A 13,284-nucleotide genomic window follows, 5' to 3' on the forward strand; every position below is an offset into this window, starting at 1 on the left:
GCTTAGTACAGTACTCTGCACCCAGTAAGTCCTCAATAAATACGATTGAATGAATGAATGAAAACTCCTTGTGAAAGGTGAATATACCCGCTGTTTCAAGTTGTTCTCTTCCCATTCTCTCCTTTAGCCCCTCCAATCCGGCTTCTGCCCCCTTCACTCCACAGAAACTGCTCCCTCAAAGGTCACAAATGATCTCCTTCGTGACAAATCCAATGGCCTCTACTCCATCCTAATCCTCCTTGGCCTCTCGGCTGCCTTCAATACTGTCGACCACTTCCTCTTCCTGGAAACATTATCCAAACTCAACTACACTGACAGTCATCTCCTGTTTCTCCTCATCTCTCTGGCCACTCATTCTCACTCCCTTGCACAGATTCCTCTTCTGCCTCCCACCCCCTAACAGTGGGTGTCCCACAAGGTTCAATTCTGGGTCCCCTTCTATTCTCAATCTACACCCATTCACTTCCTTGGAAAATTCATTCACTCATATGGCTTTAACTACCACCGCTTGGCAGATGATTCCCAATTCTACATCTCCAGCCCTAATCTCTCTGCCCCTCTCTGCAGTCTAACATTTTCTCCTGGTTTCAAGACACCTCTACTTGGATGTTCAGCCATCAACTCAAACTTAACATGTCAAAAACAGAATGCCTTAGCTTCCCACTCAAACCTTGTCCTTCGCCTGACTTTCCCCATCACTGTAAACAGCACCTCCATCCTTCTTGTCCCACAAGCAACATGGGAAGCTGCATGGCTTAGTGGACAGAACACAAGCCTAAGAGTTAGAAAGTCATGGGTTCTAATCCTTCCTCTGCCACTTGTCTGCTGTGTGGCCTAGGGCAAGCCATTTCACTTCTCTGTGCCTGAGTTACCTCATCTGTAAAATGCAGATTCAGACTGTGAGCCCTATGTGGGACAGAGACTGTGTCCAACCTCATTTGCTTGTATCCACCCTAGTGCTTAGTACAGTGCCTGACATTATAAGTGGTTAACAAGTACCATAATAATAACTATTATTATTATTATTATTACAAGCCCATAACTTTGGCATTATCCTCTCTCATTCAACCCACATATTTAGTCTATCATTAAATCCTGTCATTCATTCAATCATATTTATTGAGTGTTCACTGTGTGCAGAGCACTGTACTAAGTGCTTGGGAAGTACAAGTTGGCAACATAAAGAGACAGTCCCTACCCAACAAGGGGCTCACTGTCAGTTTGACCTCCACAACATCACTAAAATCCACCCTTTCCTCTCTAAACAAACTGCTACTGCTAGATTGTGAGTTCACTGTGGGCAGGGAATGTCACTTTATTGTTGTATTGTTCTTTCCCAAGTGCTTAGTAAGATCTCAATAAATGCAATTGAATAAATGAACGAATAATCCAGACACTTATCCTACCCAACCTTAATTACTCTATCAGCCTCCTTGCTGACCTCCCTGCCTCCTGTCTCTCCCTACTCCAGTCTATACTTCACTCTGCTGCTTGGATCATTTATCTACAAGAAAGTTCAGTCTACATTTCCCCACTCCTCAGAAACCTCCAGTAGTTACCTGTCCCCCTGCACATCGAACAGAAACTCCTTATCATCTTTAAAGCACTCAATTACCTTTTCCTCTCCTGCCTAACCTTGCTATTTTCCTAACAACTCACCCCACACACTTTGTTCCTCTAAAGCCAACCTACTCACTGTACCTTGATCTCATCTACCTCGCCACTGACCTCTCTCCCACATCCTGTCACTGGCCTGGAACCCTCTCCCTCTTCATTTCTGACAGACTATTTGCTCTTCCTCCCCTTCAAAGCCTTATTAAAGGCACATCTCCCCCCAGGTGCCTTCCCTGATTATGCCTTCTTTTATTTTTTTCTTCCATTCCTTTCGGCATTGGCCTGATTCACTCCCTTTATTCATCATTCATCCCAGGCCCAGAGCACTTATGTACATATCTGTAACTTATTTTTAAGAATGTCTACCTCTCCTTCTAGTCTTTAAACTCACTGTGGGCAGCGAATTTGTTTGTTATACTGTACTCTCCCAAGCACTTAGTACAGTGGTCTGCACACAGTATGTACACAATAAATACAATTGACTGACATGATTGCTTGATGTTTTCTCCACTCTTTTCCTACTGGGTACATCTGTTCATGCCAGTGTCCAAGGTGTTATGCCCACCGCATCTTGAAAACTTGTTAAGTAGGACAGGTAGATTCAACAAGTTGCCTTCAAATAATGTGTCCTGAAACCGAGTTTAGCTTGAGTTCTGCTTTAGAAAAATTCCATCAATCCATAAAGAACTCCATCATGTCATTTCAGATTGATAGTACTTGGCCTTATTTTAAAATTATTTCACTGGTATAAAACAATGGCTTTTCCAGTTGTGTACTTTTAAGACACACTTTTACTTTGTTTATGATTTTTCCAATTTAAACAGCAGAGCAGGGCACCAAAGGATTTTACCTTCAACAATGAATACTGAGAAGCATCATTTCTCTTCTTCCTCATTGCCTGGATTGGTTGGCTGCTCTAGTCTGTTCTGTCCTATTTTGTTTTTACCTTTTCTCAGTCACATAGTAGCTCTGTGTAACATAAAAACCAAGAAGCTAATCCAAGGTTAAGCTGTTGCTTGACAGAGAAGAAATAAGTAATTTGATGTGAACATTGGGTAATAGCACAGTACCGTGATGTGAACTAAAGTGATTGTGGACTTTGGATACCAGTCCCTTCTTTTATTTCCATCATAATCTTTAAATAATGGTATTTAGTTAAACACTTATTATGTGCCAAGCACTGAGGAATACGCAAGATAATCATATCTCACATAGGGCCTACATTCTAAGTAGGAGGGGGAATAGGTTTTAAGTCCCCATTTCTGCAGATGAGGGAACTGAGGCACAGAGAAGCTAAGTGGATTTCCCAAGGTCACACAGCAGACAACTGGAAGAGCTGAGACTAGAACCCAGGCCTGTACTCTTTCCACTAGGTCATGCTGCTTCTCTAGATTTTTTCTGTAGCTTGAAAGGAGACGCTTAACTGGTACTGACCATACACTGCTTAGAACAGTGCTTGGTACATAGTAAGTGCTTAACAATAACCATCATTATTATTATTTAATGCTGCATTCTAGGTTTGAAGATTAATTCTGAAAGAGTAGGTTGGAGTTGAGAGATCCCAAGAGTGTCCTGAAGTATTACTTTTGTAGGAGTCATAATCAATCAGTGGTGTGTATTAAGCACTTACTGGGTGCAGTACACTGTACTAAGTTCCTAGGAGAGTGCAGTAGAGTAAGTAGACCATCCCTGCCTTCAAGGAGCATACAATCAGGTTTGTCACAAAAGACCATCACACTAGTTTCAGGAAAACTAGCCTTATTAAAATCACATCTCTTCCAAGAAGATTTCCTGGCTCCCTCTCTTGTCTGTATCACACTTCATTCATTCATTCAATCGTATTTATTGAGCACTTACTGTGTGCAGAGCACTGTACTAAGCGCTTGGCAACACATAGAGACAGTCCCTACCCAACACTGGGCTCACACTCTAGAAGGGGGAGACAGACAACAAAACATGTGGACAGGTGTCAAGTCGTCAGAACAAATAATTAAAGCTCTATGCACATCATTAACAAAATAAATAGAATAGTAAATATGCACAAGTAAAATAGAGTAATAAATCTGTACAAATATAGATACAAGTGCTATGGGGAGGGGAAGGAGGAGAGGAAAAAGGGGGCTCAGTCTGGGATCCATCTAAATCTAAACACTTGCACTCTTTATCCACCCTACCCACAGAACCTAAGCACATTTATGAAATTCATTTCAAACTCTGTCTCCCCCTCCAGACTGTAAGCTCCTTGTGTACAGGGAACATGACAACCACCTCTGTTATATTGTACTCTCCCAAGAGTTTAGTACAATGATCTGCACTCAGTAAGTGCTAAGTAAATAAGATTGATTGAAAACTTGATGCTTAGATGAATTGCACCATTTGTTGAGGGACAGTCCATTAAGTAATTTCATCTAGGTGAAAAAATCTACAATATTTTGAAGAGGGGAAAAATAATTTGAACCTGTAAGAAACTTGAGGACAATTCTGAAATCTTTGCTACCCTGCAGTCTCCCGATTAAAAATGTGAAATTTAAAAGTTAGTATTTCCTCTACATCTCGTATATACCCTTTCCTTTGCTTCCAAATTGCTAGCATACTCATCCAAGGTCATGTGACAGTTCAACTATTTTGGTCTTCTCACTTTTCTTTCTGCTTGCCCTCACCTTCAGTCTGTATAACCTTCCTGAAGTATCATTCAGCATATATCTCTCCATTCTTCAATAATCAGCTCCGAAGATTACCCATTTCCATCCACATCAAGCAACCTTTTTACAACTGGTTTCAAGGCTCTCTTCCAGTTTTCTACATCTTAGGTAGCAGTTCTCTTCCCCAGATACTCCCCATTATGAACCCTTTAATCCCTCAAAACTCATTTAACTGTACCCCATTAACACCTCACCCACCTCCTATCCCTGCCTCGTGCTGATCCCCCAGCCTGAAGTTTCCTTCCCCCACATAAAATCCACCAGAACACTGCTCTCCTGAAATACCACTTCCTCCTGAATACCTTCCTCTTAATTAAAAACACCCCAATAAACTGGCCTGCACTCACTAATGTATTCCTAATCCTCTGCATTTATATAAATTCATATTTGTATATTCAATTATTTCAGTTATTTCATCCTATTATAACCTTGTTCTTCCTCCTATTCCCACTGTTTGCCAGTCACTTTCTGTTGGTGTACCTTCCCCATTAGATTGGAATATATGTGTATATGTTTGTACATATTTATTACTCTGTTTATTTTACTTGTACATGTTTATTCTATTTATTTTATTTTGTTAATATGTTTTGTTTTGTCATCTCTCTCCCCCTTCTAGACTGTGAATGCTGTTGGGTAGGGTCCGTCTCTATGTTGCCAACTTGTACTTCCCGAGTGCTTAGTACAGTGCTCTGCACACAGTAAGCGCTCAATAAATACGATTGAGTGAATGAATGAATGAATTGGAAGATCTTTGGGAGAAGAGAGCACATGCCTTGCTTCTATAGGACTATCCCAAGCATTTAGTACTGTGCTTCACACTCATTGGGTGCTCAAAAAGTACCATTGATCCTGAGTTTTCTTTTCACTTAATTATCTTGAAAGCCAACTGAGGATGAGGACCACCATATGTGGAGAACCTTAGCATAACTTTCTCGGTTCACTATCCTACCTATGGTAATCTAAATAGCTCTCGTCACTGGTTGCAACTTTGGAACTGGGTACAGTTAGGGCTTTCATTTGTCCAAGTTTAATTCTGGGTTCATGGCCTCCAAGTCTGGTCTGCAAAGTGGAGAAACTACTTTGAAATAACAGGATGCTGGGGGTCGCAGTGAGAAAGGAAGCAGCACAGCCCAGTGGATAGATTACGGGCCTACGTGTCAGAAATTCTAATTCCGGCTCTGCCCCTTGCTTGCTTGTTGACCTCAGATAAATCACATAACTTCTCTGTGCCTCAGTTCCTTCATCTGTAAAATGAGGATTAAATTCTACTCCTACTTAGACTGGTAGCCCTGTGTGGAACAGGGAATATGTCCAATCTAATTATCTTATATCTATGCCAGCATGTATTATTAGTCATATTTGAGCAAAACATTGTACTAAGTGCTAGGGAGAGTACAATATAGCATCAACCACATTTGCTACATGTTGCAAACTTGTACTTCCCAAGTGCTTAGTACAGTGCTCTGCACACAGTAAGCGCTCAATAAATGATTGAATGAATGAATGAATTTGTTGCCCACAATGAGCTCAGTCTAGGAGAGAGACATTAATATAAATAAATAGATAAATAAATGAATATAGATATACAGCATATTCATTCATTTATCCAATCGTATTGAGTGTTTACTGTGTGCAGAGCACTGTACTAAGCATTTGAGAAGTACATATGTTCTGTGGGGAAGGGAGAGAGGATGACTAAAGGACCAAGTATGAGTGGCACAGAGGGGAGTGGGAGAAGAGATGAGGGCTCAGTCAGGGAAGGCTTCCCGGAGGAGATGTGCCTTCAACAAGGTTTTGAAGTGGGGGAGAGTAATTATCTGTCTGATATGAGGAGGGAAGGCATTCCAGGCCAGAAGTAGGATGTGGGCAAGAGGTCAGCAGTGATATAGACAAGATTGAGGTACAGTGAGAAGGTTAGCACCAGAGGAACAAAATGTGCAGGCTGGGTTGTTGTAGGAGAGCAGCGAGATGAGGTAGGAGGGGGCAAGGTGATTAAGTGCTTTAAAGCCAATAGTGAGGAGTTTTTGCTTGATCCAGAGGTGAATGGGAAACCACTGGAGTTTCTTGAGGAGTGGGGGAAGATGGTCTGAACATTTTTGAAGGAAAATGATTTGGACAGCAGAATGGAGTATGGATTGGAGAGGAAACAGAGAGAAGGCAGGGAGGTTAGCAAGGAGGCTGATACAATAATCAAGGTAGGATAAGTGCTTGCATTAATGTGGTACATTAGTACATGGTAGACACTTTACAAGTACCATAATAATAACAACAGTGCATCAAGCATCCTGGTGATTTGTGTCACTTTGGTTATCCCTAATATCAAAGTACAAGGAAGAATCACAGTGGTCTGGCTATCTTGATTTGACCTTTTCTTTCCTTGTCTATTGTAGCACTATTGGTCAGTTCTAGAGTGAAGTTCTACAATGAAGGCTGTTCTCTAGCACCGGAGCTGAGCAAAAACAACAAACCCGCTCTGGGTGGGAAACGTGAGGAAAAGAAAAACTACTTCAGGATACCCAAACAGCAGCTGTGCCACAAACTGAAGTTGAGAAACCAAAAGCCTGGAGGTTAGATGAAACATTTACACCCTAAAGAGGGAAACGGTCATCAAAGTTAATACAGAGTAGTCAAGATCAATATTTGAGTGTACAGTTGAATAACGTACAGAGGAATGTCTAGGGTGGGTTTTAAAGATGGATGTGTGTTCGAATATAGTTCTTGGGTCTTATACAGATTGGCTTGCTGGGAATCAATCTAAACATTTTGGTTGTAATGACTGCATAGCTAGCTGAATTGTTTTCCATCTTTTCATAAGCTTGATTGAGAACTACATACTAGGAAATATCTTTTTGTGGTATTTGTTAAACCCTAAGTGGCAAACACTTCTTATGGAAGTCACACATAGTCACTAAGTAACTTTGGGCAAGTCACTTAACTTCTCTGGGCCTCAGTTCCCTCATCTGTAAAACGGGGATTAAGACTGTGAGCCCCACCTGGAACAACCTGATCACCTTGTAACCTCCCCAGCGCTTAGAACAGTGCTTTGCACATAGTAAGCACTTAATAAATGCCATCATTATTATTATTATGGAAGCAGCATGGCCTGATGGATAGAGCACAGGCCCGGAGTCAGAAGGACATGGGCTCCACCACTTGTCCGCTGTGTGACCTTGGACAAGTCACTTGACTATGCCTCCTCTATAAAATGGGGATTGAGACTGTGAGCCTCACACAGGACAAGGACTGTGTCAACTTGCTCACATCCACTCCATAGCTTAGTGTGGTGTCTCACACATAGTAAACATTTAAATACCAAAATTATTATTATACTCAGTTGATTCCCCTACTTGCATTAAAAGCCATCTTCCCAGCTATTACGTAAGCTTCTCGAGGGTAAGAATAATGTCTACTAACTGTACTGAGAAGCAGTGTGGCTCAGTGGAAAGAGCATGGGCTTGGGAGTCAGATGTCATGGGTTCTAATCCCAGCTCTGCCACATGCCTGCTGTGTGACCTTGGGCAAGTCACTTAGCTTCTCTGAGCCTAAATTACCTCATCTGTAAAATGGGGATTAAGACTGTGAGCCCCCCATGGGACAACCTGATCACCTTGTATCCCCCCTCAGTGCTGAGAACAGTGCTCTGCACATAGTAAGCGCTTAACAAATGCCATTATTATTATTACTATCCCAAGTGTTAGCTATAGTGCTCAAAAGTGTTAAATAAAGTGTTAAATAGCTACCACTGATTGAATGCCTACCAACAACTGTAGTGAGCTCTAGTATAAGCTTTCTGGAGACAGTCTCTGCCTCAAATGAGGCTCACAGTATAAGACAGAGGGAGAACAGGTATCTTATCCCCACTTTAACAGGTGAGAAAATTAAAGCACAGATAATTAAGGACTTGACCAAGATCACATAAGGGAGATGTGGGTGTGTTTGACTAAACTGTAAGCTCATTATAGGCAGGGAATGTGTCTGCTAATTCTGTTGTATCATGCTCTACCAAGCACTTAGTGGAATATTCTGCACAAAGTGCCCACTAAATACCATTGATTGGTATGTACAAGCACAGTTGACCACTTAAAGATCCTATGTTCTACATATATGCAATAGAAATTTTATTCTCACTCTTCAATCAATCTACCCAGCTTCTGAAGCTTCTGAAGGGATTCATTCATTCAGTTGTATTTGAGTGCTTACTATGTGCAGAGCACTGTACTAAGCGCTTGGGAAGTACAAGTTGGCAACATATAGAGACGGTCCCTACCCAACAACGGGCTCACAGTCTAGAAGACATTCGGTGTTAGATGCATAGTCATTTAAGCTAAAGAATTTATAAATCATGGTTTTGCACTGAATAATGTAGTCAGTGATTAAGCAGAAATCCAGAGTTGAAAGATTGTCAAGATGAAGAAGATGAACTCCAACCACTTTGTTTCAAACAACTTGAAGCATTACGTGCCCAGGATCTCTTACCTTGAGGGCTCCGTGACAGATGATTTATAAGTCTGTTTTCAAAATCGTAGAAGGACAAACAAGTCATCACTCCTCTCTTGCATGAGTAATGAAGAGGAACATAAATCCTAACACAGGTGATTGATCATCAGGAAGTGAAAGAGGCTTCTAAATGACTGAAAGGCAGCCATCTTTTCAATCAGAGCAAAGAACAGCTTGGTTTCCAGCCAGCCTATGTGGGTGGAATATGCGAACAATGTCATTCTGAAAGATTTGTGTACCTGGAGGGAAATAAATTCCATTTGTTTCCTAGCTTTGATCACAAGAGGGAGTATTTGCAAGTAATCTCGATTGTGGAGAAGAAAAATGCTGTGAAAAACGACCAGCAGTTCATTTGAGCAACCTCCTGAACTCAATTTTCCACATCCTTTAGAAGAGCAGGGCAGCCAGGGTTATTCAAATCTCGCCACTTGGGTGGACGTAGGAACAGAATCTCTTCAGAATACCTTTGCACCACTCGAATTCCTACCCCTTTAGGACCTAGCACACAGCAGGCTACTGAAACATGATGAAATTTTGAAAAGTTCACAGAGAGATCATTGTGTCAATCTCACAAACATGGCACAATTATCTTTAGTTATGAGACAGGAACACAGAGAGAGCAGGAGAGTTGTGCTGTACTTGAGCTGTGAAAAAAAACAACCTGCCATTAAATTAACACTGCAAAAGCTCATTCTTGTCAGTTCTTTCAAGAACAGACAATTGATATCAAAAATGGGAAATCAAAAAGAAATACCTACCAAAACACAAATTGCTCAGGCATTTTTGCACCCTATAAAGCAAAAATCGGAAGGTTTAGGTTTCAACAGCTCAGTTACCAGTGTTTTTCTGCCCTTAAGAACAGAACACCATAGTGTCCCCTAGATAATTAGAAAAAAAAACCAACAAATCAGAACCCCCCCCTACATATTTGGGTGAAGCATATCTAGGTTTTATAATGCTTGTGATTCCCTGGATCACTCCAAAACCCACATCTAAGTCTAGGAAGGAGTGTGAAGTCCCTAAAGACTTATGTATACGGAGAAGCAGCGTGGCTCAGTGGAAGGAGTCCGGGCTTTGGAGTCAGAGGTCATGAGTTCAAATCCTGGCTCCGCCACTTGTCAGCTGTGTGACTTTGGGCAAGTCACTTCACTTCTCTGGGCCTCAGTCACCTCATCTGGAAAATGGGGATTAATATTGTGAGCCCCACATGGGACAACCTGATCACCTTGTATCCTCCCCAGCGCTTAGAACAGTGCTTTGCACATAGCAAGCGCTTAACAAATACCAAAATTTATTTATTTATTTTATTTAAAAATTGAATGGGGTGCAGAGCATGATGATGATGGCATTTCTTAAGCGTTTACTATGTGTCAAACACTGTTCTAAGCTCTCGGGTAGGTACAAGCTACTCAGGTTAGACACAGTCCACCTGAGGCTCACAGTCTTAATCGCCATTTTACAGATGAGGTAACAGGCTCAGAGAAGTGACTTGCCCAAGGTCACACAGCAGACAAGTGGCAGAGGAGGTATTAGAACCAGGTCCGTGCTCTATCCACTAGGTCATGCTGTTGCTGGGGAAGTAGCACTGGACAATGAATAACAACTTTTTTAATGCATTTCCAAAGCTTTTACTTGCTGAGGTCTCTTGTCTACTGACCCCCTTCCTGTCTTCTGCACATCCCCAAGTTTTGCCTCTACACTTGTCCTATTCCTCCACATGCATCTGTGGGCATTTCACATCAATGAGATCCCTTTCCCCCCTACATAGACTGCACCTTTGTCTTATTTTCATATTAAGGGCTTTCAACATCTCTTTCTCCACAACTAAAACCCATTAAATCCAAGACTTAAGGTAGAAGGACTTAGCCACATACTCAGACCCACATGCTACAGGTTTTCCTTGCTGTTTACATAGCCTCTTTCAATTCCAAAACAGCCTCCCAGACACACACCAAAACCCCCATTATAATTTCCAGTCCATATTCCAGATTTGTTCAAGACATTGGCAGTCAGCAAACAACCACAACAATGTCATCTTAACAGCTCAGGAGCTTGGGACAACCTTGTCTCATTTCTAAAGAGGAGGTAAATGCTCTTTAGTTTTGGTATTAAAAGCCATTCCTTTTCCTTTCTGCCAATTTTTGCATCAATACTTGTACTTCCCAAGCACTTAGTACAGTCCTTTGCACACAGTAAGTGCTCAAATATGATTGAATGAATGAATCAATAGTCATAAAGCACCTCTGACTTTAAGTTCAAATTCTTGAGGCCGGTAGGTATGCTTATGTCCTTCTGTATCCTGCCAAGTGTTTCAATGACCAGAATCTCCACCACACACTTACTCTCTGAGAGAATATTTTACTAACGCTCTTATGAATGACAACTTCCTCACCTGTAATCTTTTATCACCACTCTCTCTTACCTCACCATGCTTTCTCCTCTTTCTCCTTACCACATTAAGAGTCACCTAGGCCAACAGCTATTATTCCATCTTCCTTTCTCCATCCATCTTTTTACTTCTACTCCACATTCTTTGATTTTTTTCTCCTCCTTTTCTTCCTTTTCCAACACCCTAACCCAGCCAGGAAGACTTACCTGGGAAAGACAAAACAGGGCTCTGGGTGTCTGAATTCCTGAAGTGATGATTCTTGCTGAAACTGCTCCACTTAGCTTCCACCATTTCATGTAACATGGCTCCAGCAGCAATACCCATGCACTACTCTTTCCCCTACACCCCTTGACTCAGAAAATACATTACCAGAAAGGCACCTGCCATCAGCCCTTAAACTCTCCCAAGGAAAAAAAAACAAAACTCACCTGATCCACAGGTAGGATTCAACTTAGTGCCCTTTCAAAAATTACCCATAAGGTGGAGGCGATCAGGTCTGGAAAGAAACTCTTGGCTATGCTACTGGGACTTGATCACCAATACAGCTAACGATCTGCCAGGCTTTGTGAGTGAAGTTTTTAAGAAACTCACTGCTGCTGGTCATGAGGGTGGGAATTGGTAATTCTGGTAAATTCCTAGATTAGTCAATAAGGAGAGATGAAAACTGGAAGAATGAAGGAATGCTGCACATTTACTTATTTGGGTGGGAGGGAGGGAGGAAGAGAAGGATGGAAAAAAAAGAGAGATTATTTTAATCTTTATTATTTTAAATTTTAAATTGCAGCACTCTTTGCCAGAGACCATTCAAAGGATTTCGACTCTTTCAACTCAAGGTAACTTTACACTTGGATAGTCTGTTGATTACTACCACCTGCTTTGGGCTCCAAATTTAAAAGTGGCCTCCTTCTCTCCTCCCCTCTTTGTCTTTTGGACAGGCCAGTATAATCTGCTAATTTGGGCCGGGAGTCCTATTTAAGGGGTGTGACATTCACGCTTCTGATTCTGCCGTTGTTGCCAGGATAGTCAGAGTTTGTACTAAAAACTAGAACTCAGTCTAGTAGCCATAAGACAATGCATACACTTAGCATGTTTATTGGGTAGGAGATAGGAGAAAAATGAATTGTTTGTTTTGTGGTATTTAAGTGCTTAAGATGTGTCAAGCACTGTTTGAAGCACTGGAGTAGATACAAATATATCAGGTTGGACACAGGGTGCGGCTCAGTGGAAAGAGTCTAGTTTGGGAGTCAGAGGTCATGGGTTCTAATTTGGCTCTGCCACTTAGCTGTGTGACTTTGGGCAAGTCATTAACTTCTCTGAGCCTCAGTTACCTCATTTGGAAAATGGGGATTAAGACTGGGACCCCCACGTGGGACATACTGATCACCTTGTATCCCCACGGTGCTTTGCACATAGCGCTTAACAAATGCTATTATTATTATTATTATATGGGACATACAGTTAAAGTAGGAGCGAGGAGGATTTAATCCCCATTTTGCAGTTGAAGAAACTGAGGTCCAGAGAAGTTAAGTGATTTGCCCAAGGTCACATAGTGAGCAATTACCAGAGCTGGAATTAAAACTCAGTTCCTAATAATAATGACTTATAGCAGAATACCCGAGCAGTTAATGTAGGGCATGTGAAAGTAAATATCCTATAACGGGGTACGCAGAGGGCCTTTTCACAAAGACCCAGTGAAATACAAGTTTAAATAGTGTGATAGAGAATTATCAGAGTGCAGGCCAGTCTTGGGAATATTGTACCTGTAATCAGAGACTTGGGGAATGTAATGAGGGAATATTTCTATCAACTCTGTTGTATCATGCTCTCCCAAGTGCTTGGTACAGTGCTCAGTGCATAGTATGTGCTCAATAAATACCATCGACTGATTCTAACACAGTGGAAAACCTCTCTAAGCTGGACAGTTGTAATGGGTGTATACAGGGCTGTTGTATATGTAACACAGTGAAGAAGAGACTGTTGTTTGTGCTCTGCCTCTTCAGCCCCAGCTGTACACACTGATGTGGGTGTTCACTCTCAGCAGCTTCATTTTACAACTTAAAGGTTTGTAAAGCTGACCCTTCC

This window comes from Tachyglossus aculeatus, chromosome 4 (genome assembly GCF_015852505.1).
Source record: "Tachyglossus aculeatus isolate mTacAcu1 chromosome 4, mTacAcu1.pri, whole genome shotgun sequence".
NCBI lineage: Eukaryota > Metazoa > Chordata > Mammalia > Monotremata > Tachyglossidae > Tachyglossus > Tachyglossus aculeatus.